The sequence below is a fragment of the Vidua chalybeata genome, chromosome 5 (assembly GCF_026979565.1).
Source record: "Vidua chalybeata isolate OUT-0048 chromosome 5, bVidCha1 merged haplotype, whole genome shotgun sequence".
Lineage (NCBI taxonomy): Eukaryota > Metazoa > Chordata > Aves > Passeriformes > Viduidae > Vidua > Vidua chalybeata.
The window spans coordinates 35,165,288-35,192,728 of record NC_071534.1 but is presented as its reverse complement, the minus strand read 5'-3'; the positions used below and the strand labels follow the sequence as shown (position 1 = coordinate 35,192,728).

Genomic DNA, 27,441 nt, shown 5'->3' with positions numbered 1-27,441 from the left:
AGTAATAAACCAAATATTTTCCTTTATTTTTTAAAATCTTTTTTTTATATAAGGGACCATGTTTCACTGTGATCATTGTACTTGCCTTATACATGTATGAAATCAAAACTTTTATTCAGTGAGTGCTGCTTAAGGCTCTGAACCCTGGAAAATCCTATATTTAACCTGAAGTACTTATGTAAGAAAATCTCAGTAATAAAGCTTAACTGCCTAGTATCTCAGTATAAAAATTTAATATATGTAATATATGTAAGATATCTTATATCTTTGTGAAAAACACTGCTGCATTTGGAACTAAATATTTCCTCATGTCACATCTCACTTGAATCAAGTACATAAAATAAACTTTGGATGCATGCAATGCTGATTTAATTCTTTTTTTAAGACAGTCTTTCTTGCTTTATACAATGAAAGTGAAACATTCTCTGCTGGATCTCCAAAGACCTATCTGACATGTTGCACACTGTTCCCTGATGTTGCATACTCTATATTTCATAGAATCTGTTTCACTGCCCAGTATTATTTTATTCTCTTTACTGATCTCCATGTTCTACTTGTTTCTTTTTACCTGTCTGGTTGTTATAAAACCTCTCTTTCTAGGAAAGAGAAGCTGCTCGAGTTCAGTAGTTAACTGATGCACACCAGATCAAAGAGCTGAAGATGGGTCTTTAATCTGAAAGTTCATTCAATTGCAGTGTATGAAAGACTCCTGAAACTTCCTTGATCAAAACACTAAGATAGTTGCTTCATGCTATTTTTGCAGTATATTCAGCCATCTACTTATAAAGAATCCAGATATTGACACATATCACCCAAATACTCGAGCAAGGATGGAAGATCATTCCCTCATAGTGTATGATAGGGACAGTGCTGGATGGAAAACGTTTGCTTTGTGATTTCTATGCCAATGGGAGATCTATTTCCTAGATTCTATTTCCTAGAGTCACTGACATTCTAACCAAGGCATTGGCTCCTTAACTGAGGCCACTTCTTCCTGCCCCAGACATCATAACAACAGATTCTCAGCTGAAAAGGATGGTTCCAGGTGGATAACAGAATTTCAAAAGTTGTATGAACATGAGTGGCTTGAGCCCTGCAAGAAGCATGTGCATTGAAGTGCAGTGAAGGTTTTTAGGACAGTCCTCCAGAAGCAGTACCAGTCCAGTGGTGTTTTCCATCATCAGTCAGTATAGCTCTAATTGTGGTTTAGGTTAATAGAAGTAAATGTCATGAACAAGACAACTGTAATAATATCATACATATTTTTTCTATCATATTCCCTGCAGAGCAGAACTCTTCCCACCACTTCTTTCCCTTTTAATCCAGCTTATCCATGATTTCAGGCTATGAAATTCATCCTTGACTAATAATAATGATAGAAAAAAGACTATGTTTAATACAGTTCTCTGGTTGAAAAATTAAACACTGTTTTTCAGCTTCCAGGAAGAAATAAAACAAAACAGTATTGAAATAATTTGTGACAAAGCAGGAAATGGCTTGGGCATGCTTTCTTACTCTTGTCCTCAAACATGATTATGTTCTTCTCCTTATTGTATATAACCTTATCAGCATGAGGATTAGACTTAGCAATGAATAAATTATGAGGAGAAAAGTATACTGCTGCCCAAGAATAACCAGTCTTATTGGAGACTGCATTCAGGAGGATGCTCATGCAATGTTAGAGGTAGTTTCTAACTTCTGTAGTGTGTTGTTGTAAGAGTACTGTCCCTCTGACTTTTCATGTTCTCCACTGTTTCTACTGTGTTCTTCTTTGTGTAAATCCATTGGAAAAGTTATAGCTTCATGTGAAGCATGTGAAATATTTCTGCTCAGGTGTGTTCCTGAGGTACTGGCATCCCAAACTTAGCATGCACAAGTGCAAGGTTAAGTGCACACACAACCTGTGTGCAAGGATGTTGACAGTAAAGGTTTGCTCCTGTTACTGTCCCTGGGAGCAGCCAGGCTCAGCCACACATTATTAGACATAGGGACTATGTCTACTCAGTCTAGGAATTACTGTTCTGTTCTTTGAAGACTAGGAGAGCAATATTTCCAAACCAAACTGTTCTGTGATTCTGTAAGGTACCTGCTTCCATTCCCTTGGAGCTTATAAGCAACAAGACAGCCCAAGCTGGGGAGATTCCTGGCTCTAAGTTCCATTGAGGGTTGGCCTCTTCTCTCAAACAGGTGGAGAAAGGACAAAAGGGACATGGCCTCATGTGGCACCAAGGGAGGTTCAGGGTGGATACTGGGAAAGATTTCTTCACTGAAAGCGTGGTTAAGCATTGAAGCAGGCTCCCCAAGGAAGTAGTGGATTTACTTGGGAGTGTTCATAAAATGGGGCACTTTGTGATATGGTTTAGCAGGTGTGGTGGTATTCAGTTGGAGGTTGGACTGGATGGTCTTGGAGGTCTTTTCCAACCTTAGTGATTCTGTTCTGTAACACTGGAGGGTTAAATGCTTTCTGATGGCTTCACCCTGCAGCTTCATGCAAGAAAGGGAAGCTTGACCAGCTGATTGAAGTCCCACCTTTAAGAGATATCCAAAGCTGTGCAGGCAACTCAGACATGCAGCACCATGTACTGTGGCTCAGAAGACTGTGTGTGGGCAGTACAATGTCCTGGCTTAAACCCAGGTGAAAACCCACATTCGTTTCTACAATGAGAACTGTCAGAATAAACATTTGGCAAGGGGAAACAGCCCCACTGAGGCCAGTGAGAAGGAAGGAATTGCACATGTGGTTGTGCAGTCACTGAGTTGCAGCAGTCACCCTGTGAAGTTCACAGCTGCTACCTCTAAATCCTGCTTGTGCTTCCCTGTGGTCTTACTCTGGGACTCTGATTCCTACAAGTTGTGCTGACCCCTCAAGGGATGCAGGGCACATGGAGGGAGAAAGGAGCCGTCTCTGATACGAGAGAGAAGCATCATGCTACAACTTGGATCACAGCTAGTGTTTTCCAAGAGGGAGTTGGAACCATGACCCCATCCATCCAGCCTTGAGAGAGAGCAGTCTATCCCCAGTGATTTTAATCATGAAGGAAAGAGACCATTTAACATTCTTCCTCTGTGCCCTGGCGTCCTTGTAGAGAGGCCAGAAATAACTAGCCTTCAATGCTTTCCAATGCAAATTTGAATTATTTGTTACTTCCAAAATGTGTACTTTCTGTTTTGTTTACATTCGGAGAATTGTGGCCATAGACAAATTCTCATCACTTCCAAGTAAAATAACCTATTCCTTGATATTGCTTTCAAACTTCAAAGAAAGACTGAGAAGCTGGAAGTGTCAATATGTTATTAATTTTACAGTGGCAAGTTCCTGGCACTAGTCATTCAGATGAAGAGCTGTGATATAGTGGAGCAGTTTAAAATTACAGCAAGTTCAAGGTAGATATAGTATCTCATTCACAGTATCTTCAGGCAAAATACTGAAATGAAACTGGTGAACTTTGGTTGATTGTTTGTTAATCACACCAATGGACCAAGTTGATGAAATAACCTGTCCTTGCAAGGCAGCATGCAGCCATTCATTTCTATCTTATCATTCATGCAGTTTGTGCAAGAAATAGCTTTTAAAAATGAATTAAAATTGATACAAGTAGTAGGTAGTGCAGATGCAATTCATGTGAATTCCAGCAATACCCATTTCACAGGGGCAGGGGAGACAAAACACACTTTCATTATTCCCCCAGTAATATTTGATGAACTAGATTAATGTGGTTATAGACAGGAAAATAGCTCTGAGGGAAGGGTATCACCTCGCCTTGCTGATCAACCCCCCAGAGTGCTGAGCTGTATTTGCTCATGCCCATGGAGAAAAGGAAGTGCCAGTACAGCAGTGAAGTAGCAGTAGTAGTGCGTCCCTCCTCATGTGCTATACTGAAGTCTTTTTACATATACTGGCATCTCAGCCAGACCTCTTTTCACACAAATTTAACGTGAAATGTCCATGTTTCAGAGCCTCACTGAAGCAATGTGTTTTTTCTGATTTTTCTGTGTAGCTTCCTTTTACCTTTCACTGCCCCTATAATAAGCTTCCATTTCATTACAACGGTCTGAATGCCCTTTCTAAAGTCACTGAGTCTCTGGTGTGTTGCTGCTGCCTGGAGTGAGAGCCATGCTCCTGTTCTCTCCTGTCCCATTCCCATGACTTCATTAGATACCCCTTTCTTGCAGTGGCTGTGTTGCTTTTTGACACTATAAGCCTATTTAATCCATGGAAATGGCAGAAGACTCCCAAGTTTTCCTGCATGAAGTAGTTTTGTGACATTTTGATGTTCACACACAGTGCTTGCTCTCATTGAGCAGGCAGTGCCGAGGGAGGAGGTGGCCTGAGGAGCTGGGGACACATTAGCTGGTGGGCCCATCTGTTGCTCACCCAACTCACCTGAGTTCAGCTAACTCTGTTGAGGTCAGCTCAGCCCACTTGACATGTGATCCTTGTAGCAGTGTCCAAGAAGGGTGCAGAGGTAGGCACAGAGAGAGGCTGTGCATTGCTCTGGCAGTGCTTGCACAGAAACAGATTGGACCCCTTCCTGAAAGTATTCCCATCTCCTCCTCCAAACAGCAGCAAATACAAATAATAATTCTTTGTGCGTGTACTTGAGGAAGAGCCCCAGACTGCTCCTATTTCTACAACTGAGGAGGGATGTGATGCTGAGGAGAGCGAGGGTGGTTGTACCATATTGGTAAAGCCTTATAAAGTAAGGGCCTTGTTACCCTTGTAAAATCGTGGCTCAGGCCTGCTACTTAGGCTAAGTAGAAGGGAATTATGAGAGAGTGACTCAGCTGGAACAGGGGTAGAGAGAAGTGAGAGATGTGAGAGATATGAGAGACGTGAGAGACATACTGTGGAACTGCTGCGTGTCCACATTGTGTCCACATTGTTGTGTGTGGTGGTTGGTTGACTTGGGCTTGTGCCTTAAAACTAACAACTGGCTAACTGCTTTAAAAGGCTGGGTTTTTGGCAATAAAGAGCACTCCTTTGCACCTGCCTGGGGACTCTGCATCACTCTGCTTTGTACAGGTGGTGTGTGCAGGGGTGACCTGAGAATATCAGCTCTTCTGATGCATTTGGAGGACATGGAGGAGTACTGAGCAAGAGACAGCCCTGAGAAGAATTTGTGTTGAGAGTCCATTTTGAATTTGCAGTACTGGCAGCACAAAAAGTGTACTTTGATTTGCATATGGCTGCATTCTATATGCAAATTACTGAAGAAAAGAAAAATGTGGAACCCCACAAAGTTGCTTTTAGTTAACGTCAGAATGGAATCCAGTTTTAATGAATACAGCCTAAACTGTTAAAGAGCTTTCACTTAATTGGAAAACTGTTTATTTTGCTGTGTTCATCTTTTTTTCTTAATGAATATTTGAGATGTGCTTGGACTATATTGCATAATATCAATAAACATTTTACTAGCAATATGTCTGGATTTGTGTGTGTTTGAATAAGTTTACTTTCCTGTTTTTATACCAGATTGTAATGCAGGAACTCTATTATCCATCTTGCAGCCTGCAAAATAAGCAACAATTTGATGACTCACTGGGACTAATTAAAATGAGTCTTGCTGTTCACTCCTTATTTTCACATAGATCAATTTGGAAGTAGTACATCAAAACATTAGACAGCTTCTTGTCCTTTTATACATTCCACCTGATCTGTGAAATTTGCCTGCTCACTGCAGATACTTTCAGGTAGGAAAGTTTTTCTCCTCTTTACAAGACTGTGAGGTCAGTGTGCAGCTCCTCACAAAGGGAGACAGTTTGCTCTCAGTCTGGTAGAGCAGAATCTCAGCTGGGCTTTCCAGAAGGTAAGAACAAGGCCCAGGGCTTTGGCTGTGTAAGGGGCTGGACACAGAGGGAAAATTGCTTTTTTATGAACAAATGGAGCTGAGAGGGTGACATGATGGTTTACAACGAGTTGAGATGTCAGAGGTGCAAAGGGCAAGAGATTGTAGCAGAGAATGGTATTTGGAAAACTTATGTATTGAAATGCTAGAGAAGTGGATTTTCATAGAGGCAGAGGATTTTCATAGACAAAGGGATTCACTACTTAGACTTTTGTATGGCTGTGGTCCTAATTTAAGTGACAGAAGATGAGAATATGAATGTTAAACATATGCTCTCTTCACCACCCTCCCTTGCCTTTGGTGTTTTTTTTTTTCCCCATGGTAGTATTTTTCAATTAATTCCTCAATTTGAAGAAAAAAAGCTTTTCTTCTCAGACTATAAGAAAGCATCTAGAATTAAACCTTGAAGTGTTAGAGCGATGTGATTTGTCACATTCATGTTGAAATAAGGTTTTATTTTTGTACATAAAGGAGGTGATATCAGTCTCTAGATCAAAAGATCTTGTTATCTATTCGGTCCACCCAGTCTGGGTTTTATGAGGTTTCTAATTTTTTGGTATCAAGAATGACATAGTAAAACAATAATGAAAACTATTTAAATCAAACTTACACCACTGGAAAGAGACAGAAGCATAGGACAATGTTTCAATTTAATTTAATTCTAATTTTACCAGGAATAACTGAAGATTTCTTTTATCTAGATCTCCATTATCAGTGAAGTTTTAAGTAAATATACTTACTGCTTATGTCTGACAGTAAAATAGTATTTTTTTTTTTAATTTGGAAATATTGTGGATTTATGGGATTCCAAATTTCTATGGGAAAGTAAACTGTGATTAGGCAGGCAAGAAATCATTTTCCCTGCCAAATGAAATTGGCTTTCATGTTAATTACAGAAAACAATACTGTTAGAATAGGATTAAAATTTCAAAAAGAAAAGATAAATACCTTTACTCATTAATAAACTGTATGTGATGGCTAGTTTAGCAACAGCTTTCTCCAGCAAACTTTCTCAGTGAGTCTTCTGGCACCCTGAAACTGACATTGATATCTCTAATGGTAGACACTCTGACTCAAACACCTTGAGTTTATTGAACTGAGGCTATAGATAATGAATTGTTAAAACATGGGGTAAAAAATGTTGCATGTCCTCACCTCCCCTAGTTGGTCAATCAGTCCTGAGTACTATTTCTCTTATTTGATCACTGCCTGGAATCTCTCCTTTCTAATTTTTTAATTCTCAATAAACTTTTATCCTCTTTCAGGAGCAAATTAGATGACAGATTTGTGTGAAGAGCAGAAACTGCTAATTTATCTGAGAAAGAGTGAGAAGCCACCACACCTTTTAGTCTAAAACTCTGTTAATTTGTTGACTAGTAATGCAGCTTTTCAAAACTTTGTATCTCTTCTTTGTGTTTCTCTATTTTTGAATATTCATCTTAGAGGAGTGCAAAGGTTGAAGAGGTAATGCAGAATAAGGTCATGTGAACCTATTTTGAATATGCCCTTTGTGCACCATATTTGATGAAATACCTCAAATGAGCACATCTCAAATATATAGTGACTTCTGACTGGCTTGGCTGGACATTGCAAAAAAAAAAACCAAAAAAAACCCAACCAACCAAACAAAAAAACTATTTAACTGCTCTCACTGCTCAAATACTTCTGAATCCCACATGCAAAGGCTGGATCTGACAAAGACTCTATATTTTTCTGGTAAGTGGAGAGATTTTCATCTTATCCAGGCTGGGGTTTTTATTTTGTAGGGTAACACCTAGTTCTTGAAATCAAAAGTATAAGAAAAATTAGAACACAGAAATATTGCATGAATAGCAGAAATGGATAATTTATCTTGGAAAGGACTGTGATTAGCAGCTGCCACACAAATGTACAAGATATGATCAAATGGTAATATATGAACTCAAGTAGGTGTTTCAACCTCTCTAAAACGTGTTATGAATGAGCTCTCCTGCGAATTAATCAGATGGGTCTTATATCTTTTGTATCATATTTCACTATAAAATAAATAGGTGTTTCCTGTTGCTGATGAACTGTTGAAACAACATACTCAAATGCAGAGAGGTTAAATTATCTATTCCATATAGCACTTGGGCACTTCTTGAAGATCTAAAAATTATAACTTGATATTACCAATTTCTTCTTTTTTCTTTTTATACAACCCCAAAATTGCATAAACTTGAGATGTTATCTGAACACACTTGATAACAGCTTTGCCCCACACCATCCACTAAAAAAAAAAAAATTGTAACGTTTCCCTGCTTATTTCTGTCCCTACCAGCTGCCTTCCTTTGCTAGCACCAGCAGTTTTGTGTCTGCTTCATGAATCAGCTGGGGAAAAAAGCCCCATTCTCTGATCTGGTTTATTACAAGCCTGTTGAATATGTGGCTGAAAGTGGGAAGACCACGTAGGGAGTGAAAGTAATGGCCAAGGGAGATGAAGATAGGGGAGGACTACTGTGTTTGGCAGCTGTGATGATGAAGGTGGTTGCTGAGCACTGTAGGTTCATGCTACCCTTACCCAGTGAAACTGCAGGCTGCCAGCAAGAGGTAGTCCTGCTTCTTCTCCATCCCTACTGATTGCTGGCCAAGTCTGTGGAAAGAAAACCAACCTAAATAGAAGTTCTGATCTTTAAGCAGACTTGTAACCTCCTCCTTGCTGTACCAAAGGCAAGTAGGAGTAGTTTTACCAACAAGGTATGGGATGTGGAGAGGAAAGGTGGTAGTCTCATGGTGACAATGTGCATGTGTGAACTGAACTCAACAAACAGCACGTATCAGTCCTCATTCTTTGCTTTACACTACCTGCTGAAGGTGGGAAGTTCAGTTGTCTTCGGCAGTGAGGCTCCATAGGATTTTTATTGGCATTTGTTTCTCTGACTTCCTGGATTTTATTTAAAAAAAAAAAAATCCATCTTGAAACTATAAAATATTTGCTGAATAGCTGTGGACTGCTTATTTTGGTTCTTCCAAGACTTTAAATATCATTAGTACTGTTATAAATTGTAGCCACCAAGACTGGCCTCCATAAAACTAAAATACTGAATCACAGTAAAGATGAACCCTGCTCTTAGAATCTTACAATTTAAATAAAGACTGAAAAAGAAGTTTTATTCTCCTTATTAAAGGTGAATTGAATCTCAGTGAAATTAAAGAGGAAATCTTCCTTCTGCAAAAGTGAGTCAAATAGCTGATTTTTAACAAAAACTTTCCCCTTATCATGGACTTGCTCAGAGAACAAAGAGAAGAAATCAGATTTTCTGAATCTGTCTTGCATCTTAACCAGTCATTCTGGTGATCTTTCTTTACTATATTCTTTAAAAATAATTAAATTGCCTTATTAAGAGAAGGCAGAACGGCTTGGTTAGTGCCAAAGAAACTGATTATTCCCTTTATGCTGAGAGAAAGGTGCATTGGTTATTATTAAACATGTACTTGATTCAGCCTCAAGCTCAAAAGGTTATTAAACTATTGCCAGGAGCTGCTAAAGGAGAATTTCTCTATTTGCCTTTTTTTTGACACTCCTTCTTCAGGCATCTGGTATAGAGGACCCTCACAAAAAAACCCCAAAACCTTATGCCCTTAAAGCTGTCCCTAATTATGTGAAGAAAACAGAAAAATACTAATCTGGAGGGGAATAAAATTAAAACTCCAGATGATTCTCCAGACAAATGAGGCCAGAATGAGGGTCACTAATTGGAATCATGATACTGGGCTAAATTGTCATTTGGTTGGGAGAAGAGTGTGTCTAGTCTCGAAGTTTTAAAACAGAAAACTTTGATGACGTTGATCAAGGAGCTCTAGAAGGCCCTTTCAATTTGCCAAGGAAGATAAGCTCGTCCGACCTCCAGTAGGAGCACATCCATTTGATTTGTTAACATTTGTGTGCAGAAGCTGTTAATCTTGATTAACTGTTGCAGACTGATTTAATACTGTCACTTTTAGATCACTATGGAAGGAGGTGGGTCCTGAGCAGCAGAAGGCATGAAGAAAACATGTCTGATTTTCGGTTTGTTCTCATATCATCCCTTTCAGAACTGTGATGTCAGTATTTATGATTCTTCTTGAAACATAAAACTTGCCAGAATGATGATCACTAGTGTGAAAAGTGTCTTAAGAAAGTTTCCTGCTCCCCTTTAGCCATTATTTCCTTGCCCTATTGTTGCATAGGTTGTCTGTACCAGTGTGTTAAGTGACAACTGGTGGTAGTAATGAGGCTCCAGACTTCTCTCTAATTGAACCTTGTTACTCTTCCGGTTACGTCTGCAGGATGTGTTTCTTCATTAATCCAAACTACAGCTGTAATTTCTTCTCCCTGTTCTCCACCCCTGAGCCCTTAGGCATTAGCGCAGATGAGGAACGCCCTCATTTACGTGCCACGTGCAGGAATAAGCTGCTAATTGCCTCTGCTTCTGTTAGTCCGAGTGGGAGCACCTGGCATCTCCTCGGTCAGCCGGAGGGAGTTGAGGGACTCGTAGGGTGGCCTTCTTGCTCTCAATAATGGAACAGATCTCGATGCCCTTGTTGGTCACTCAGCACCAAGAATGGAGGAGCTTGGCAACCGGGTCACTCTGTCTGGAGCTCGTGTGGTGTGTCTGAGCTCCCTGCTTTTGCAGTAGAGGGAGGGCACCTCTTGAGAAAGGCCCCGTGTACTCGGCGGTGACAGGAGACTGCCAGCGCCTTCTTTTTGAAGGTGGGCAGCTGTGGCTGCGGGAGCCTGGGATCCATCCCCCGCAGGTAAGAGAGTCTCTCTGGTCAGAGGTGGAAAGCTTTCTCTGCGTCATTATAAGTACCGAATCACTAATACACTCCTGTATTCTGTGTTTGTGAACTGGAAGTTGCTCTCGCTGCTGTGATGTCATGCCCTTCTTGTGGGGATGCGCTCGCATGGAACCCCCGCATGGGCTCTGCTCTAGCGCGGAGCCCCAGCGCGGTGCCTGTCTGCAGAGGCACGGGCTGTGTGCCCACCGCTCTTGCTGGTGTGGGCAGAATTAGCGAGTGCTTGTGAGAGGTAGAGAATAAATCTGTCTGCATAGTTTGCTTAATGCTGGCTCCTACCATCCCTCCCCATTGCACCCTGCCTCCACTGTATTTTTTTTCCCCCTGAGTAATCACTAAAAATACCTATATGTTTTTTTGGTGTGCTCTATTGCAACAGCTTTTTTTTTTTTTTTAATCTGTAGCTAGTGCTGACAGAGAAGGCTTACATGGTTTGTTACTATAAGTCTGCTACTCTTTGTTAGTGCTATGGTGGCTTCTTTTTTTTTTCCCCTTTGTGTAATTACAGATATATTTACCTAAATTTATGTGACAGTAATGTTGTGATTTACAGTAAGAGACTCATAAATCAGGAATACTGTGCATTGCAAAACAGTTGAAAAACATGACATATTTTCAAAGAGATTTCATAATAGAGAATATTTTTATGGTGTTTGAGTATATTTGTTGCCTCAGTTCTACAGGAAAAGCATTAAAATAAGTTAGAATAGTAAAACTCATGGCAAGATGTTAATAAACAGTGGCTGTGTAGCTGTACACAAATCATGCTCGCTTTGGATCAGTTTCCACTGTCACATTCTTCTGGTTGTGGGATAATCCAAAGCTTCATAAGTAAAAGAATTTTCATCACAATGTAAATTACTATTGAGGAAAAAAAGAAAACTTGAAACTATATAACCTGGAAATTCCAGTGTACAGATTTTTGGATACCAATTATGATGAAATAATGTCATTTACACTTGAAAATGAAAATGCTGTCCCTTTGAGGTAGCATTTTTCTTTTTTACATTGTCAAAGACAACTGCAGTCACTATGCCAATGCACCTTCAAGGTGCAGTGGCAGCACTCTGAAATTTGACAGGTTGAAGTTTGGAATTGAATTATAGTGACAACCTTGGCCCATTATACCTCCCTTTAAGGTAGAAATCCAGAGACCAGTACCCAGGTAATAATAATTGTGTATATTGGCATAATGTATATGCCTGAGAGAAAGACAGTTGGGCTAAAATGTCATAAATAAGGATGAAATGAGCTAGCAGAAATTGGTTGCTTAATAAATGTGATTTTTTAAAAACTACTGGTCAAACTTAACCACCCTGGAAACCCTAAGGATAATTCAAAGTGATCTTTTAAGATGATAGGCTGCCTATAGGGGTGGTGATGCATGTGTTTTCAGCATATGAATTATCTGTTACCTAGACTGCTGCCTTTCAAGGGTGCAGTCAACTGAAAGTCTTATTTTGAAGAAAAGCAGAAATTACTTGGCTGAGTAAAAACTTCCAAGCTCTTCAAAGAGCAAGGTTGGAGTTTGGAGGGGGTTTTGGTTTATTTGTTTGGATGTTGTTGTTTTTTTGTGTTTGGTTTTGTTTTTGGGTTTTTTTGTTTGTTTGTTTGTTTGGTTTTTTTTGTTTTGTTTTTTTTTTGTTTCTGGGTTTGTGTGCAATGGGTTTTTTTAATTATTATTTTGGTGGTTTTCTGTTGTTTATTTGTTGTTGTTGTTTAGATGTCTGGTCCTTTAGTATACATTTAATTTATGCCTTTCTATTTTTTTACCTGCTTAAACTATGAGATCCAGAAATCTCCTTCTTAAGTGGAAGTATAGGGGTGTTTTTAAGCTGTTTTTACTTTTATAATTGCAGGTAGCAGATAACGTGAAAAAAAATAGTATTTGGTGTCACTTAAATTATGTTGTCTAGCTTGCTCCCAGCTCCATTTATTTGACAAGACTTCCTAGCATCTGTTTTGCTTTGGTTCTGAAACACTCCAGACAGCTTTTGTTCTGCAGCAAGTAAGCCGAGAGTACGGAAGGTCAGTTGGTAACATGATCCTGCAGATCCAGATGCAGGAGTAAGTTTATGAAGGCAGCAAATGTGGCTTTCCCAAATGCACTTGTCATGTACTTTTAACAAGACACGTTGTCTGATCAGTTCAGCTGTAAACCCCTGGGCTGGGCTAAGCTCTCAAAAGGCTGCTCTGACTGCATGAAGTGTCACTCTGCCAGCCAGGAGCATCTGGAAGAGTAGGCTCATGCTCTGCTTTTCATTGAGAGTCTTGGGGTACCAGGGCAGGTGGGATGGTGGGTACAAAAGTAAAATTATAGCTGGATGCAAATTAAGTTTGAAATGTATCAAGCTAGTCATAAAGAGCTCTGCTTCATATTGTGGATTGTGCTTTTAATCTAGTTTCCAGTGGAAGCCTATGTGCTTATTTCCAAGCATGATGTAGACGTGATCAGAAATTTCATAAGACCATCTGCTTGGATTTCACTCTAGAGTATCTCCCATGTGATAATTGGTCTATTTATTAAGCTTTCTAGTAAGCTTTATTCTTCCTGAAGATAAAGTAGCACTGAAAAAAACAGCAGGTGGACTGTGCATTTGTACAACTCCCTGTCTTAACAGGGAAGTTCCTTCTATTCTGGTGGAGTGCCAGTTCTGCCATACTCTAAATAGCTTTTCATTATCACTTAATACCTGTACACATGACAATGTGAAAAGTGCTTATTTTTATGCTTTTTATCACTGCTAAAAACTTGTTCTATTATATATAAGTTTATTATTCTGAGCACATGATGTACATGAGGTAAGTCATGACAGCACTATGGGTTTTTCCCCATTTCTTGCCTCTATTGAATTTTAAGGAAAAAACTTCAGGTTCTTTGAAATCTCTAACAGTGAATGTTAGATGGGTGGTTAAGGATCTATCTGGTTGTTTTCTCTAAGTGTAGACAACATACGCATAGAAAGGCAGAAAGAAAATGGAAAAATTCTTGTCTGAAATCTTAGACTCAAGAGAGGAAAAAAATTAAAGATGGTCTTATTTCTTCCTCCTAACTTATATTGTTGGTTTAAATGTTTTAAGTGTCATTTTTCCTCTCCTCTACTGCTCATGGGAGTGCAGGAAAAATTTGGGATAAATGTGTCTTTGGAGCATTGCAGATCTAAGGTACCAGAGTGAAATCTCTGTTTCCTTCTGCAGGTCCCAGAGCCCTCAGGTGAATGGGTCCAGGGGAATCTTCTGATTTGCTATTTCAGTTTAGCACTTTAGTAAGGCCACAAAGTCAAAGTCATCTGTAGGCAGAATTCAGACTGCTTGTCACACGTGTTGGTGCTCATCAGGGAACAGAGTCTGTTGGTGGAATTACCTCAGCTGCTTCTCTGATAATGCAGTCCTGATGCAGGAATTTGGGCACTCTACAGCCCTATAATTTCTTCTCTGGGCCTGTCTCACTCAGAGGAAGTACCCCAAAATATTGGCTGTGGTGCATCAGGCTGCTGAGTTTTTGAGTACAAGTCAGGGATGCCCTGGCTCCATTGAAGTAGCCCTGCAGTGATCCCTATGGGTTTTGCCTCCTCCATGCCTGGGTTGTGGGCCAAAGTGTTAGACAAAAATAGTCCCTATTTGTGTTCTCTTATATCTCTTTTTTTTCTGGAGATCACATGATGCAGGTTTTATGTAGGCTACAGAAGTAATTTCTGGGCTTAATACAAGCTTCTTGCATAATTTTTTCTCTTTTTGTATATGGATTAAGGCTAATGTGTTTTCTTATATTTTGTATACACTAGATTGGACTGACTTGGTAAAGAGTTTCCAGGCAGGACTTAGTATAATTTTGGATTGTTATAAGCTCTCCACAAGGGATAGGAGGGGAAAAAGAGTCAGTGGGGTGACTCTGTATTTTGGGGAGTATTTTGACTTCATAGTGCTCAAGGAGAGTGATGATAAGGTTGAGTGCCTTACTTGTGTAAGAATCAGGGAGAAGGCCAACATCCTGGTGGGGGGTCTGTTACAGACCACAGGATGATCCAGGATGGAGAGGTAGATAAAGTATGATATAAGCGACGGGCTGATGTTTTGGGCTCATGGGAGACTTTATTTTGATGGCTGCCTGCCGAAAACTCAGCACAGTGGTGAGAATGCAGTCTAGGAGGTTTCTGGAGTGTGTGGAAGATAAGTTCCTGACATAGCTGGACCTTCTGTTTATAAGCAGAGGAGGACTGGTGGGAGATGTGGTAGTCAGAAGCCATCTTGGGCACAGCCACTGCAAAATATTTAAGTTTTTGATTCTTGATGAAGTAAGGAAGGGGGTCAACAAAACCTGTACTTTGGACATCCAGACGGTGGACTTTGGCCTATTGAGGACACTGGTTTGGAAAGTCCCTTGGGAAACAGGCATTAGAAGTCAAAGGGTTCAAGAAGGCTGGACATAATTTCAGAAGGAAATCTTAAAGGCACCAGAGCATGCTATCCTTGTGTGCCAAAACCAAGCCAGAAGGCAAGAAGATGAGCCTGTCTGAGCTGGGAGCTTTTGCTGGAACCAAGGATGGGGGGGAAAAAAAAGAGAGCTTAATACTTCTGGAAGAAGGAACAGGCAACTCTGGAAGAGAACAAGGATGTTGCTGGATCATTTAGAGAGAAAATTGGAAAGGCAAAAGCTCATCTAGAACTCAGTCTAGCTACCATTGTAAAAGGTAATAAGAAGTGTTTTTATAAACACACAACAAAAAGAGGGCTTCCATTCTGTATTGGATGGAGAGAAAAACATAGTTAAGGATGAAGAAAAGGCTGAGATAATTAATGCTTTCTTTGCCTCAGTCTTTAACAGCAAGACCAGCTGTCCTCAGGGCAACCAGCTCCCTGAGCAGGTAGACAGGGATGGGGAACAGACTAGACCCCCTGCAATCCAGGAGGAAGTAGTGACCTGCTGTGTAGGTCACAAGTCAGACACTCACAAGTCTATGGGGCTGGATGGGATCTGAGGGTCTGGAGGAAGCTGGCAGGCAGGACAACCAAGGGATCAGGCCCAGCCAACATGCTATTAGGAAAGGCAGGTCCCTTTTAACCAACTGATTTTCTTTTAAGACCAGGTGACCCACCTAGGGGATGAGGGAAAGGCTATAAATGTTGTCATCCTGGACTTCAGTAAAGCTTTCGATACCACCTCCCACAGTATTCTCCTGGAGAAGCTGTCAGCCCATGTCTTGGACGGGTGCACTCTGTGCTGGGTGAAACTGTCTGAGTGGCTGGGCCCAGGGAGTGCTGGTGGATGGAGCTGCATCCTGGTGGCAGCCAGTCACTATGTTCTCTCCAAGGACCTGAAAGGAGGCTGTGGCCAGGTGGAGGTTGGTCTCTTCTCCCAGGCAACAGGGACAGGACAAAATGAAATGGCCTCAAGCTACACGAGGGGAGGTTCAGGTTGGGCATTGGGAAGAGTTTTTTCACTGGAAAGGTTGGAACAGGCTGCCCAGGGAGGTGGTGGAGTCACTATCCCTGGAGTGTTTGAGACACTGGACATGGCACTTAGTGCTATACTTGAGTTGGCGTGGTGTTGTTTGGTCAAATGTTGGAGTCAGTGATCTTATAAGCCTTTTCCAATCTTAATTATTCTATAATTTTGATTTTACAATTGATTTTGGTATGATTGTGGTGTCTTCAGTCACTGAATGAAAATTTTATACATTTGTCTTCTTTCTTTTCTGTCCAAGATAAACCACAGTATGTGGTCATTCAACCACCACAGCTCATCAGATAATCTTTAAGCATACCAGTAGCAGATGAAACAGCTACTTCACAGACAATTTCATGGCTCTATCCAACAGAAGATCACTCAAACAATTTCAGCATTGAAGAAAGGTGGTAATGACTTCTGAACAGATTAAAAGAAAAAACATAAACTGATGTTTGCTGGATGTGGGTGCAGGGTTATAATTATCACTTATGCTGTGATATAATGGACTTGGGCCTTGTAAAATCAAAATCTCAGAATGAATGCTTGAATACAGTGTTTAGAGTGCAGTAATGTATGCATGTGTCTTTCCTGCCAATGTTTGCGCCATATTTGTATGAATTAGCTTGGTATGTGGTTTAAATGTAAATAATTTTAGGCATCATAAATGGGAAAACTATTCTTCAACCCTTTCTCTTAGAAGAGAGTTACATTGCATTGTCATGTCTTAAGTTGCTTGAAACTTTTCTGGATATTAAAGTTTTGGGTAAAAATCCTTGGCTCCTATTTGTCTCAAAACATCTCTGAGGAAAAGAGGTTTATATGGAAACTATAGCAAAAACAACTCTCCCATTTCTCAGAGCAAATGTATGAAAAGTGAGTTGTTTTACTCATGTTAGACTCCCATAGGAATATTGCTGAGAAGCTGTTCTCTTCCTGAAGGGTTTTGTTTGGGTTTTTTGTTTGTTTTGGTTTTTGTTTTGTTTGTTTGTTTGGTTTTTTTATTTCTGTGAAGTCATTTATCTTTTTGCCATTTTCTGAGGGGGCTTGTTTGGTGTATGGGTTTAATTTTTAACAATAGCTTAAAGCTGATTAGGAACCTCTGGAATCTGTTTTCACTGATACAGTATTACAGCTGGTTGAAACTTGGCATGTCTGTTTTCAATGAAATGCCAACACTGAATTTTCTTTTGAATGAGGATGAAAACGAACATTAATTTGTCCATAAAACTGATTTTTCAAAACATGTTATTTTAGCTTCATTGAAGCACTATTTTAAGGAAATCAAAACATTGTATTTGGCTTTTGACTCCTCTAATTGTTCTATATAATAAATAACATCCTAAATGATATGTCTTTGCACGAAGCATAGCTTTTCAGAAAGAAAAAAAAACATGGGGCTCAAAATATTTTTTGTTGTTCTATTTGTTAATTGAAATCCTTAAAAGGAATCCTTGAAATTTCAGTTTCATCAGAATGGCTATTTCCACCTTTGGTTCTGAACAAAACTGAATCATATTAATGTTCAGGAAATGATTAAAATTTCATCTTCATGCAACATTTTCCAAACCAGGAAGCATTGACTGAATGAGACCTCTCTGTTGCTGCTTCTGTCTGTGGCCAGGAGATATAGTTCAAGAATATTTCATCTCTGTCCTGTTATTTGCTCCTGGGTAGCAGGAGAGAATTTAGTTAAGAGGATGTGAAGTAGTTCCTTGCATTTAGGAAGCTGGAAATGGAATACCTGGGGTGACAGTAGACTAACTGTACAATTGGATGAGTTTGGAATGAGGGGCTGTGCTGTGATGTCAGCAGTCACCCTGGGTTTGACCACCATCCTGTCATGAACAAGGATTACAAATGCCATGGAGGAAGCATGTGTTGCTTCCCTTTTGTAGCTCCCAAAAAGAGGGATGTTCTGGCCAACTCAATGTGCTGTGTGGTATTGTGGCTCTAACTATTTCTTCTGCTCATGTTCTGCCTTGGGGGAAGTAAATACGGAGCAGGTATTTCACTATTGCAAGGGGAGATGTGTAGAATCTCAAGCAGTAAACTCTCCAGCAAATGAAAAGCAAGTCTGTTCTATGGTGTCGAATCTGTTGCCAGACAGAACTTCTTGTTTTGATATTTTTTAAAAAGTCAATGTCCCTATGCTTTGCATGCTTGAAATTTGTAATAGTTGTGACTGAATTGTTGCTTTTTAAAAAATACATAATTTATTCCTTAGTTCTGCTGCTTTTAAGTTAGTTTTTATTTTGCCAGTAATGATTCTTATGTTTTCTGGAATTCTTCTAGAGAATGTTTTCCAGAAAGCTTTTAAAGTTAGTGTTTAACTTATATCTCAGAATTTTTGTCAGGAATGTTTGAACATGGGCAGTATTGAATGCAAAACTCTTCTCTTGCTTTTCTCAAAACGATGTTTCCATTTACTTTTCTCCAAGTGTTGAAGGAAAAAGGGATGCGTTTGCTGTGGTATAAATGTGGATTTGTTTTGCCAAATTCATCCTTTCCTCAGCAGAAACCCACAGGAGAGCCCTAAGGAGACAGTAGCATCCCTATGATTGATTAAATTTCCTGCAGTGTGTGCAGTGAGAGATTTGTGAACGTGGGGGCCATGTGGTCCCACAGCCCTGCTTGTCTGAAGGACTCTGGGACAAGAGACTCTCTGGGTAGCTGAGGGCTTCGAAGAGGAGAGAAGTGACATCCACAGAAGCAACTGCTTTCCTGAGCTGCAGCCAGACCTTTCTTTTCCTTATCAGGTGTCACATTTTAAATATATATTCAGTTGTTTTCTAGATCCCTTGATAAAAGCTACAGGGGAGATTCTGTGGCCACTCCTGGAGGAGTTTAAGCACTGTCAGTGACTGCCTGTATTTTGTGAACTACAAAAACCAGGCAAATTTCTGGTTTGCCTTCGCACAAAGGTGAAATTGAAATTAGAGGAAGCAGAGGTAAAAAATCATGTGCAAGATGAAGAAATAAAACTTGTGGGAATGTAATTAAAAATCCTATTTCTCATTAACATTGAGAGACAAGATATAGCCACAAATCAGCTGTCTAAATTAAAGTACATATGAAGCTTATAATAAAATTTAACATGGCAGTAAGAACTAAATACAAGATTACAGTGGCAGTGGTAGATTGTAGATATATTTTCTGACTTGAAATCATGTTTACAGCTAGAGGTTTTAAGGTGTTTTTCTACAGTAAAGATACAAAAACTTTGAGGGTAGATTGCTGGAATAATCTCTCACAAGTAAACCTTGAACTACACTGAGCCCTATAATCATTATACCTCAGGCTATTTTTTAACTAAGATTTATCAGAATTTTTCAACTGTATTGCAAACTGTAAAGCTCCCAGGCATGCTTATGAACAATGCATAATAAATATGCTGCCAAAGTTTTTTCTGCTCTCTTCTTCAAACCCTCCAACTCTTCAAGTTGAAAAATAGTTTTCTATATGTACTATCTAATCCTTTGTTATTTAAATATATAGTGATAGGGGCTGTATTTTTCTATTTTTTGTGTGGGAAGTAGATTGCATTTCCATGAGATTTGAATTCAATTTGTAATTATTTTCCAAGCTGGCAGTTGGTGCACACCTGTGGATGCTGGCCAAAAGGGAAGGTGGTCAAAGGGATGCAAGCTTCTAAAGAGAGAATATTTGATTTTAAACACAAGGTAACTATTCCTCCTTTCCCTTTTCCTTATGTGTTAATATATCTTGGTGTTGATTGCAGTTTGAGATTGGTACCTGAATTTTAAACATTTATCGTTAGTTCTTACATATGAATGGAGTGTCTGACTCCTGTTATATTGATGAAGATCTCAGAATTTCCTGAAGAAGCAGCCCTCAGGCCTAACACTGGGCACCCCTTGTGGCCTTCAACTGTTAGTCCATAGACATGTGAGTCTTCCATCAGCCATATCTGGTATCTGTCATCCCTTGGGCACTTTAAATGATGAGAAATACTGATGGCAAGGCAAGCTGCATTAAGCTTCAAGTCAGGACAGGCTACAGGGTTCTAGAGAGTGATTTGACTTTCCCCTAAGTCAGATACTTCAAATCCATTGCCTTGAATAGTGACTATACTGGGAGCTTGAATGCTTTTTAGAGACTCTTAAGTATGGGTGTTTTAATCTTGGATAGATCCCAGCCAGAGCAATTATATTGTCTCTGATAACAGCTTGGGATTTTGGCTGCCTTAGTTGTTAATTCACTTTATGAGAACTTAATTTTTGTAGAACATCAGCTTTTACTAATAACCTTTAGTAAGATTTTCTGTTTTAGTGCAGGCCTTCTTTATTATTAACTACATAATGTTGTTGCTAGAAAACCTATATATAGATGTGAATACCTAGCTGGAGAATACTTAGTTCAGTAATTGTTTGAGCTGAAAGTGGCTTACTGGGAATAATTTGTACATGGGCATGCATATAGTCTCTCTGTGCACATATACACTAAGAGCAGGTTTCTTGTATCATCTACTTAATTTCAAATTTTCCTAACAGCACTTAACATTATTTTACATTGTTTCCACAGAATAACTTATAAATAATAATTGTATAAAATATTTATTGATGACTTTTTATGTCTTGGTTAAAATAGTACCTGCAGCAGTAGAAATCCATCCAGGAGTAGCCTGCCTCTTAATCACTCTGACTTCTGAGCAGCAAGGCATATCTCTTTACTAGTAGTTTCCTAGGCTGCATATCACATATTGCCTGAACTGTTGCCAATGTAGGTCCTATTTTATTTCAACAGTAATGTTATTAAAAAAAATCAAAGAAACAACAACAAAAATCCCAATAGCAGCATGAATATGTAAACCACTTTATCTCCTGTTATGTATTATTCTAACCACAGAGTCATTTAGGTTCAAAAAGACCCCCAGATAATTGAGTCCAACCTTTGGCCAATCTCTGCTTTGTCAACTAAACCATAGCACTAAGTGCTATGTCCGCTTGTTTCCTGAGCACTTCCAGGGATGGTGTCCAGTGAGGGAAATCTCTCTGGTCAGTCCATTCCAATGCTTGACAACCCTTTCTGTGAAGAAATTCTTCCTGATGTCCAACCTGAACCTTCCCTGGTGCAGTTTGAGGCTGTGTCTTCTTGTCCTGTTGCTGGTTGCCTGGCAGAGGAGGCTGACTCCCACCTTGCTGCAACCAGTAACATTGCTTTATTGATGGTATTTTACAGAAAGGCTAGGGGTAAATTGTCAGTCATTTAATATTGTCATTTAAGACTGTAACAACAGAATCTGGAAATCTTATAATTCAGTAAGTATGTTCCCTATTAAGTAACTGAAATCAGGTTTGTGAAGAGGGGTAGGGGAAAAATGTCATATAGATAAAATTAGACCTCCAGTCCTAAGAAGGGGGTCTTGAATTTTTCCCTATATATAAAGTAATGCAGGCTGAAACATTTTTGCTAATAACTAGCAAAGGTAGAGGGAAGAATTAAACTTGAGTAGAATACTAAGGTTTTCTTTTGAGTTTTTTTTAAATTTGATCTTGAAAGAAACACAAAATAATTAGGAAAATGGGTGGAAAAACAAATTCTTCAGTAATGAGGTTGAGTGAGATATTTAAGCATATGCTGAACTTTAAGCATTCAGTATTTTTTGGGCAAGACCCAACAAGAAAGCATGTAATTTATTCTTTCTAAACTAAAAATTTAAAATTTTGGATTGCTTGCTCATTTATCATCTATCTTGGAGAGAAACAAATTGTATTTGCAGAAAATTTCACTATTTCTCATGAGAATGAGACAATTCACTGACAGAATACTAGTATGAATTTTAACTTGATTTTGCCTTTTTAGATTTTAATGTCATTTAGCTTTATAAGCTACTGTCCAATGTGAAGGCATTTCTGGATTCTGTTGGGGCCTGACTTTCCCCATTGCACTGAATGGAAGAGTTCAAGTTCTTAAATTAGGGTTTATGGTTTAGCCTGTACAGTTACCTGCTGCTAAGCTGACCCTTCCTTCACCAAAGTGTAAGTTGATGTGGTGCATAAATCACTGAAGTGTTAATTTGGGTTTGCAGATAAAGTTTCCCTTTTTTAAAATTTATGTTTGAAATAATCACATGTAATGTAGCTTTATATTTTTAGACTTGTTGCAGTAAATGCTTTGTTTACAGTCAGGTTTTTTTTTTCTGGGGTTTTTTTTTGTTTGTTTTTGGGGTTTTTTTTGTTTTTTTTTGTTTTTTTTTTTTTTCTTTTAGTGTGAAAGTTAGGGCCTTGTATAAGGATACATGGCAAAGGATGATAGACAAGTAAAGACTGACAGTGGAAAACTAGTGTGGTGTGTTGTTCAGAAAAATGCAGGGATATTTCCTTTACGGAACTTGCCCCACCCACTATCACACCAGTGATAAAATAAAGCCAGTATGAATGTAACAGTTCCAACAATCTGGGCCATTCATTCAGCTTCTGCACATAGATCCCACTGAATTGGAATAGGTATTTCTGGGCTTTCTCTGACTGAACACACACCAGGTGCTGTCTCTGGCTGCAGATACCCAAGCAAGAGTTGATGGTTCAGGTTGTAGCTGAGGTTATTGTGATGCAGCTGGTTTGCAGAAACCTGTGAAGAGCAACTTGTGTGCTTAGCTGATAGTCAGCACAGGACAGCTGTACTTGGTTCAACCATGTTTCCTTTTGGGCTAAGTGAAGTCTTTAGCCCACACCAAATGCCAGTTAGCATGTGCAGAGATAGTTGTTAATCTTTTGAGCATCAAACTAATAACCTGCAGTAACTTGCTTTGTAAGTTTCCCTATTTTGAACCTGCTTTATAGAATTCAAGAATTTGTGGCCACTACTTGCTTCTTCAAACTTGTAACTAGCTTGAGAAGAGGATCTAGAAAATAGTCTGCTTATAGGGCATCATTTCCTTAGGTTTATTCAATGAGGAAAGCAAACAGATGTGTTCCTTGCAGAAAGTTCAACACTTCTCCTTTTAGAAAGTACTAGTTTTTCATTCCATCCTCACCTCTCTGAAAGGCTCTTTAGAAACTGGGCCAGGATCCTTTGAGATCTCCCTAAAACTTTTATTTTTCAAAGTCTGGTTTCTGCAGATTGCTCTCTTTTGCTGTAGCTGATTATTCCTACCTTGTCTGTTTCTTGTCAAATCTGTCTCATGGCTCTTTTCTTCTGAGTCTCTACTGTGTGATTTTTCTAATTTGTTTTTAATCTAACAATTATTTAAATTGTTCATAATTCAGTACATACACGAGTGGGTCTGCTTAGAAGAAATATCTATTTCTTCAAGTTTTTGCTAAATTACTATTCCTACAAGGAAGGTGGCCATCCTAGATTTTACCAGGACATGGTAAATTGCTTGTGTTCATACAGGTCCTGAGTTAAATTTTTCATCTGACAAGCATGGCCATTCTTCCCTTGATTGCTAGTCAGAGCAGCTTTATTAGAGCAGGCATGCTGTTCAGTATTGTGCCTTAAACAATTATTAATTGTTAAGGAATGGGATGCTCTGGGAATCACTTTTTTGTAATGCAGGTTTCATAGCTAAGGTTACAACTGGAAGCATAGTCTACCTGCACTACAAATATTAGAGTAACTGACTGTGCAATATGATACTGTATAAGATGAATATATGTCCATATCCTAGCACATATTTAGTGTTTCATGTGATGCCCTGACTGATGCCAATGATGGTCAGTTATGAATAACAATGAATGACTGATGTCAGTGATGGAACAATATTTTCATTGCTTTTATACAGATTTCACTTGTAGTCTTTTAATCTCTTCAAGCTTTAGTGTCTTAGAGAAAATAGCTGCTCAGCTTATTTTTAGAGTCAGGTTTATGCCTGGCCAATCCATGAATAAAAAACCTCTCCCTCAACACAGTTCTGCTCAGGTTCTGTTCTGTTTTGCATTTGATGTCTCAGTACATGGTGTTTGGATTACAAAACAACCCCAAGCCCTCACAAAATTCAAAAAACAGCACCAGGAAGTAAAAGAAAATTTCCAAAGGTGGTGCAGAAAACAAAGATGACAAAACTGCCAGCTGTACTTTGCTTATAAATCAGGTGGTCTTTATATTCATGCTCAGCAATCATAATAAGGTTTCAGTGTTTTCTTCATGAATCATCTCTCAGATGAGTAATATGAATAACTCATGCTGTACCTCCATAATGGTGAGTTTAGAGAGGCAGGATGCTGCAAAACTGTACTTGCTCAGAAATTACTGATGTGGTGACTTTGTGCCAACAGAGTCCTTGTCACACTCTCCAGTAGTGGGGCAGAGATAGTGACCATGTGGGATACCTATTCTGCCTGCTGAGCCCCAGTATTGAGGAGGATGCTGTCCTCTACTGTGGAGCACAGCTTCATAGTCAGATCTTGTCAAGCTGATACACCTTACTCTGATCCTATTTTAATTTGTCAGGGCAAATAATGTCTGAGACTTCTGAGCAGTGCTGCTTGCAAGCTGTGGATTTGGACATCATGATGGAATGAACATGTCCTTCTCTGTGCTCACTGATGATGAAAGACAGGCATGGTCTACAAAGATGAGATCCAACTTCTCATACATCTCAGTTGTAGAAGTGTTCTGAATGAAGGCTCTTTTTTTGCGTTCCACCTCTGTTGCGTGCTGGACTGCATACAAAGTTGCGTGAACATACAAAATCGCAGGTTCTTGTCTGTGTGCTGCTCCAGCTGGGGCCTGTTAATCCCATCAAATAGATCACTTCTTCACCCCTGCCCTTATGAGAATGTAAATCATAACTTTCCACTGTTCCTGACTATGCTAGAGCTAGCCATGTGGCCATTATTGGGCTATCCTGCAATACAGTTGGACTTGGAAGAAGTTGGACTTTTTCAATACTCTTCCCTCCCTGCCAATCTTTACAGTAGGATAAAGCTAAAGCTACCTAGTTATATATAAAAACTGGAGCCCAGATGTCCCACATGAATCACAAAGAAAATTCTCTGAGGCATTTCACTGAAAATATAGTCTTTACTTTCTTAGACTGCAAGAAATTTCAGTCTGTGCAGAACTTAGAGTATTAAAATTCAGCATAGCATAGAATTACGTCATGTCACACATGCTCTCAAAAATAGCACCTTGTTGATGGCATTAAAGTAACAGTATTTAATTGTGTATTTTTAAACAGATTTTCAAGATGCTTGGTGGAATTGTACATATTATAAGAAAGCCAAACCTTTTTTACTCTGTTTACTGAAAGAGATAGACTGCAGCCCAAGGATGGGAGAGGACAAAGCATTCCATTTTTCCCTCAAAACTTTATCTGCTCTATTTTAATTGGCAGAGCTGTGTCCAATCTACATTTCCCTGCCTCTCTTTGAAACCCTCTGGTTAGTAGAAAGCATTTGAGGTTGTAAGTGATGCCTCTAGAGTCAGGCAGCACTTCAGCCAGTATCTGCAATGGCTAAAATTGTGACTTTTTAATGGGGGATACTGCTACAAGTATAGATTTTCTCTGGCAAGAGCCAGGTTTTGCACAGTGGGAGTTTGTTCTAACTTTAGCTCTTCAAATAGCTCTAGGTCACTCAAGTAGGATCTTTCAGTAACAAATTTCTGCCATAGAGGAGAGAACCAATATGTTCTTTGTTCATTCCAAGAATGTTGCTCCCAGTGCAGGGCAGAAAAAAAGTTGAGACCAAGGCTTGGCACTTGCAGGTGTATGCTAGCAGGAAATCTCCTGGAACGGGGTTTTGGCTGGTGAAATCTGGCAGGATAAGAGCTTCTTTTTGCTATCTCTGTGTGAAAAGATTATTCGTGCTTGGGAATATGTCCCTGTGTCTTTTGCTGCATGTGTAGGTACAGAGCAGGTGGCACATAGATTGTAGCACATAGAGATCCACACATGCAAATTAGCATGAACTTAAATACAGGATGACTCAAGATGGAGGTGCCATGTACCACACGCTTGGGAAATGATACTGCTTCTTGAGTTCTGATCTGCATGCTCTTGCTCTCTCTTCCCAAACAGGTCTGCACTTGTCCTTAGACTAGGGCAACAATTTAAGCCATCAGATGTGTTTGGACAAGATGAGCTCATATTAAAAGAATATTTGTTTCATGGCCCTTTACTGGATTTGGAATGTAGGCATGCTCTGAGCACAATCTGGTTTGAATAGTGGACAAGAGTTCTCCTGTTCTCTCATTAATTACCTAATGCTTCACACATCAAACAGTAAGGTAGTTGTAAAGAGCAGGAGATGGGCCTTTTGATCATGTGACCTGCATCAGTTGCCTAAATATGGTGGACTCCATGTTTAGTTTTTGTTTACATTAGTGTTTGAGCTTGAATTATGGATACACTTTTGAAATCAATATTTCTATTTTGGTTGACAGAGCAGCGAACCAAACCTCCAGGATGAAACTGTGTTCCAACCACCAGTGTGTGTTCAGTCCATGGAGTTATTTAGAAATAGTCACCTTCCCACACACTATATGTGTACCATGGATATCATATACTCAACACCAGCTGCTTCACACTGCAAATACTGTATTGGGATTTGCTGCTTCCTGATACAGCCCTAAAGCTCTGCTGACAGGATGAATGGTGGGTGCTCTGACTAAGGGCACCATGGTGGGGGGAATGTCTCATCCTGAAGATACTACCTGGTTCTGCTTTGGGGTCTAAACTAATGAAACCTCGTTCTCCTAAAGCAAGCAGAGGGCTTGCTTTATTGTCAGCAGAAGTGATAATCAGACTGAGTCTAAAAATCTGCATTCAATTAACAAACCCTAATTTGAAAAAGCCATTGGCTAAGATTAGCATTTTACAGAACTATGCTTTGGCAGCTTAGAAATCTTTTAGTCCCGAAACTTCTTTATGCAAATACGTGCCTGTATAGTAGTGAAATTAACAATGTTAATAATAAAAGAGAAGCACTTTTAAGACTTGTGGCTTGCAGCACCTCTGATCCTCTTGTCTCAGTGTTAAATATTTGGCTGTTTTGAGCCTGTAGCTTGAGAGCCTGGCAGAGCTTTATTGTATGCTGAGGTAGATAATAATTCGGTTTCAAGCTTGCACAGCTGTTTTTTGACCACTTCACAAGGGCATATGACGACTGAGTTAATCTCTCCATGCATATGCCTGATTTACCAGTGCAAGATCATATGCATTATATGAGTTTGCTGATCTTTTTTTTTCTGTCTTTATGTTCTTTAATGAATATATACTTCTCAAGGGAAAATGGTGATGATAACAGCCCTATGTAGGGCAACTTTCATGCAGTTACAGGAAATTGTAATCCCCAGTGAAGCTGCAAATTTGCAGTTGTAGGTCCTTCTTTCTACTGGTATATTCCTTGTGATCATAAAAAAAAGTCAGAGGTTGATTTTCCT

The 27,441-nt window shown here is 39.4% G+C and overlaps 2 long non-coding RNA genes across 5 annotated transcripts; one reads left to right on the top strand and one right to left on the bottom strand.

Annotated features, from left to right (window-relative positions):
* Positions 1–5,438: 5,438 nt before the first annotated feature.
* Positions 5,439–10,638, bottom strand: LOC128788904 (uncharacterized). 3 transcript variants are annotated; one of them, XR_008431256.1, is made up of 4 exons: positions 10,299–10,638; positions 8,670–8,748; positions 6,795–8,457; positions 5,439–5,509 (listed from the first exon to the last, which is right to left on the bottom strand). It is a non-coding gene; the product is annotated as an uncharacterized LOC128788904 (long non-coding RNA). The 3 variants fall into 3 exon arrangements; XR_008431255.1 differs by lacking the exon at positions 5,439–5,509 and having other exon boundaries at positions 6,485–6,884; positions 8,386–8,457; XR_008431254.1 differs by lacking the exon at positions 5,439–5,509 and having other exon boundaries at positions 6,485–8,457.
* Positions 10,639–10,788: 150 nt separating this feature from the next.
* LOC128788903 (uncharacterized) lies at positions 10,789–26,982 on the top strand. Of its 2 annotated transcripts, XR_008431251.1 has the most exons (4): positions 17,966–18,095; positions 18,608–18,848; positions 19,676–19,772; positions 26,443–26,982. It is a non-coding gene; the product is annotated as an uncharacterized LOC128788903 (long non-coding RNA). The 2 variants fall into 2 exon arrangements; XR_008431252.1 differs by lacking the exons at positions 17,966–18,095; positions 18,608–18,848 and adding an exon at positions 10,789–10,875.
* Positions 26,983–27,441: the final 459 nt, after the last annotated feature.